The sequence below is a fragment of the Lactuca sativa genome, chromosome 2 (assembly GCF_002870075.4).
Source record: "Lactuca sativa cultivar Salinas chromosome 2, Lsat_Salinas_v11, whole genome shotgun sequence".
NCBI lineage: Eukaryota > Viridiplantae > Streptophyta > Magnoliopsida > Asterales > Asteraceae > Lactuca > Lactuca sativa.
The window spans coordinates 67,395,939-67,400,835 of NC_056624.2; the positions used below are offsets into that span (position 1 = coordinate 67,395,939).

The 4,897-nt window shown below is 36.2% G+C and overlaps 1 long non-coding RNA gene across 1 annotated transcript; it reads right to left on the reverse strand.

Moving 5' to 3' along the window:
• Window positions 1–288: 288 nt before the first annotated feature.
• LOC128132027 (uncharacterized) lies at window positions 289–713 on the reverse strand. The gene is made up of 3 exons (XR_008229954.1): window positions 617–713; window positions 453–523; window positions 289–357 (listed from the first exon to the last, which is right to left on the reverse strand). It is a non-coding gene; the product is annotated as an uncharacterized LOC128132027 (long non-coding RNA).
• Between the last annotated feature and the right edge of the window lie 4,184 nt (window positions 714–4,897).

Here is a 4,897-nt window from a genome sequence, read left to right on the forward strand (position 1 = left end):
AAATTCAAAGACAATCAAGATAAATGGCAACTTCTCTAAATATTTTCACCATACATTAAAGTACAGATGATGCATTCTCTTTTTCTCAATTTGCCAACTTCCTGAAAAATGTTTTATGATTACAACATAAACAAATAGATTCAGATGGTGATTTTCTTATTCTACTTCAGATTCAAAACCTATATGACATCCCATCTAAGATTAGTTATTATTTGCAGTTTTTACATCAATCATTATTCCCATTTCCCAACAACTAGCAAACATACAATAAGTTCACATTAAATTGACCTCTTATGTTCCATCAGGCTTGGGTTCATGCTTGCATATCTAGCTGTCCCTGTCAAATTCTTGTTCTCTCTGCAATTTATAAGATATAAAATTTAGATTGATTAGGGTTCACTTTTTTATGAATAAAAGATTGCTGATGAAAGTTTAAAAAAAAATTCACTCACCTATATGGAATGTGCCGATGAGTTGAAGAGTCTCTATATTTCTTGGCTAGCCCGAAATCAATAGCATAGACCTGTAACATGTAGGTTTATATATGTTTTATGTATAAAACTATAAAAAAAAACAAAATGTACAATGAAATATGGAACAAATTATGGAATGAAACCTGATTAGCACGCCTCCCTAAACTCATAAGGAAGTTGTCTGGCTTTATATCCCTATGTAGAAATGATTTACAGTGAATAAATTCAACTCGGTTGATCTGCAACATATATAATCACATAAAAAACTTTTCCACTTACCAAGAGAAGGTGGCTTCAGTTCCCCTGCAACGTATTTTCCGATAACACCCCCACACCTACATATGTTAATTAAGTAAGAAAAGGTAATAGTCATGAAAACACACAAAAAGAACTTTCCTTTCATGGTGTCTAGATGGTGAAAAAGAAGAAGAAGAAGATTGAACATCTGTAGGGATCTTTTCATTTTCCTCCCCCTGTTTCAAAAATAAATAAATAAAATGTACCAGGACCTTCTATTTTCTTTATGGCTCATAATTATGTGAAATTATAAAGTGTAAAATTTCACTATATTGACACACCTGCAATAGAAGCTTGAGGACTTCATAAACATTTTTAACATTATATTTTATAAGATTTTGAACAAAAATCAAGCATGTGTTGTACCATTGATGTGGAAACCTGTTTATAGCTTAGTAATTCAGATTTGACCCAAGATGGATGTACATGATTCCTGAAATAAAGTTAAGCTCCATGATTCCTGAGATGAAACCTAATCATTTTAAAATTCCAAACCAACTGTAGACTTTGCTGTGGCTATAATACTAATGTTACCTTATTACATCATTATAAAGTTTTATTACAACTTTCAAATTTTTCTACATTAAATGAAGAATTCAATCTGTTGTTTTAATGTTGACACTTGAGAGTATGTCTAAGCTCCCTACTTTGAGGACATCAATACAGAGAGTCTAATGGAATAAATAATGCAAAGATGTATTGCAACAACCTTTATACACTCAGAGTTGTACTCCATCTCTAACATCATACTCTCATTATTGCCCTAATTAGAACAAGAGAAGGGGCAAAATTATCCTATGGAGAATCAGAGCAACCCATAGGAGTATTGCCACCATAACAAGGAGAAGGTAATCGTACATCAGATGAAGCACAAAGTAACGTTGGTGATGGTGAAGGAATGGAAATAAAACAGAAAAAAAACAGAAACCCAAACCAACCTTGGTTGTTGAGATGATGGTGGAGCTTTTCCCTTGACGCAAAACCCTCCATGGTATCAAGCTCAATCTCTGTAGCCCTACGATCTGCCATGTCCAAATCTCTCTCGTCCTCCAGAGAATCGTCCAACCCAACCGACCTTCATAGCCATTTCTATTGATTTCCAACTCGATATCATAAATTATGTTTCGACATGAGAGTGTGGGGAGGTTTCAAGAAGAACAGAGCAGAAGCAACAACGCAAAAGATAACATTAGGTATCGAGGGCTAATCGAGTTTGATTAAAAAGGTTATAAAACTCGTAATAAAGGAAGACAAACCTCTGGAACAAATAAAGAAGTAGAATGTTGATGGTGATTGACCATGGAGTTTCGAGACCTTGACTTTAATGGAGCTACTGTTCTACTTGATATGGAAATCACTCTAAATTTGTAGTTGTGATACAGCTCTTCTATTGATTGAGAGGCTGAGAAAGTACTTGAGGAACTGAAGATCGAGGGAAGTAGATGAAGGGTTTTTGAACTGAAACCCTAGTTCCAACAATAGTCATGGTTCCAAAAACTGTACCCCTTTGATCAATTTCATGGCCTAGTGACCAAAAAACCTTCGATTTCACTATGAACCGGAACCCTAGTTCCAACAATAGTCGATTTTTGGTATTTGATTGAGAGAGAGAGAGAGAAGAACGATTGAAAGAAGGTAGAGGAGAGCATGGCGGGGTTTTTAATTTTTTCAGAATTTCATTTCCCCCTTTCCCCCACTATTAAAGGATGGAACACGCGTTCCATTAAAAAATATAAAGCGACATCCTTAGACGACGCGCATTTTATTATAGGTGCCCTCCGTGTTTTTTTTAGACAGTAATTTAAGGGCACGCAATAATGCGTGTCTTCTATCCTTAAATTTTTTGAAGAGATGACATTTTTCTAATGTCACTCTCCTTTGCGTAACATAGATCAATGAGCGTCGTATTTTGCGCGTCGTAAAAGGCCTTTTTTCTAGTAGTGACACTATCATTATCAAAATATGGTAATTGACTTTAAAGAGAGTAGGAGAATATCACTAGTAGAATACTAGGGGAAAATAACATATGCCTCAGCAGAAAATACTGCTGGCTAAGGCAAAAGAAATCATACTCTCCAGGAGAGTATCGAATGAATGATACGCTTGGCTCAGTCTAACAAAAGGAAACACAGACCCCAGACGGTATCAAATGTCTGATACGGCTAGCAAGGTCTAAACAAAGAAACACAGACCCCAGACAGTATCAAATGAAAGATACAGATAGCAAGGTCTAAAATAGAAGGGAATGTCCTGAGTGGGTTGTTTCAAGATTACAGTGTTAGATTCTCGTTACCTTAAGGCCATGAATTATAAGGTAAACATTGAGATAATCGTAACCATACTGATAGACAATAGAGTACTTGACGCCCTGCAAGCGTCGGAAAGAATGTGACATTTGTCACCGCTTGGCTTGGTTGGCCGTGGACTGTAGCTAGCAGTCAGGGTGCGGGAGTTTCAGTCCCGTATAGATCTATACACACAATGCCCTCTCTCCCTACAAGAGACTCTGGTTACCAACTCGACAATGGGGAGATCCGTGTCTTGAAGATGCATCTCGTATTCTGAATTCTGTTAGAGGCACTGGAGAAATGATATAGACTCGCGTATGAACAGACTCATGTGGAATTCTCGTACTAGAAAGAGTAAATAGAGGCTCCTAACTATTCCTATAATATTTACTAGTGTCTCTGATCTATGAATGATGAATGGAAGGATGCCCTTGCTACCCAAGGGAAATGAACTGGCCGATGTAAACCTTTATGTCTATACGTGTATACATGATATATAACTAATGTTTAAACGACCTTCGGACAGATATCCGATACCCACCAGACCACATCCCAACGAGGAAAAGGAAATGGGGCGAACTAGCCTTCCTAAGTCCTTTAAACATTATTTATATAACTATACAAGTACATGCATGCATTTAACGAAGTAGAATCATAGAAGCATAGAAGAAAACTTTGACGAAAACTTTGGAAAACCTTTACACTTAAGAAAATTGTGACTTGATATCCTTTTGTAAAATAATCTTGAAAACCTTTGGAAATCCTTTGAAAACCTTTCATAAACAAGTTTTGAATATAATTTTGATAAAACAATATAAGTAAAGAAAACCTTTGTTTAAAGTACTGCTGTAACTAGTTTTGAAGTAAAACATACAATGCGAGAGACAATTTGAGAAAAGGTTTAAACAAGTAAAGACATTTTGGAAAACCACCTATATTATTATACTTGGTAAAATAGCTGAAAGTGTGATATATCCTTTTGCATGCGGGTTATCAATCATATATGATTGATATGAATCCTATTTAAGAAAGTAAGGATGTCTTACTACACACACGAATCCTATTTAACATGTAATGATACATTTAAGTATCTAATTATTCATTCAATAACTAATTAAGAAAGTAAGGATGTCTTACTACATATAAACACTTTGCTACAAGTGCTAGAAGTACCAAGGGTTGCATAGAAGGTGTGTATGGACTCACATTGGAGTTTACTCTTCAAATGATGGACCTTATGGGTGTTTACGGTTTTATGACCACTTCCCCCATGAGTTTACGGCCGTAAACTCATGGTAGTGGTGCCATGGGATGTTTAAAGGTCTTAACTCACTCATAGAATCATGCTAGAGTCGAATCAAGGGCTATGGAAGTGATTGGGGCTCAAAATGGACACAATAGGGAGCTTACGGTTCATGGTCCAATCCTTGAGGAGTTTACGGCCATAAACACATGAGTTTATAGTAGTAAACTCATGTTAGTCCATTTATTTTGTGCTTTGGTGGTTCTAGGCTATGTAGGCAAGGTTCTAGTCACATATATGAGCATAGGAAGGTGTTAAAGGCACTTAAAGACCTTGGAAAGGTGTTTACGGTATATGAAGCTATTCTTGGGGAGTTTACTACCTTAAACACATGAGTTTATGACAGTTGACTCATGTTAGTCCATGAATCATGTGTTTTGGTGGTTGTAGGTTAAGCATACAAAGTTATAGGTCCAATTCTAAGCCGTACAAAGTGTTAAGGAAATTTAACACCCTTTGGGGTGTTTATGGTCTAAGAAAGGGTGTTTACGGTCCAAGTATGTTCTTGGGCCGTAAACTCAAGTGTGACTCACTTG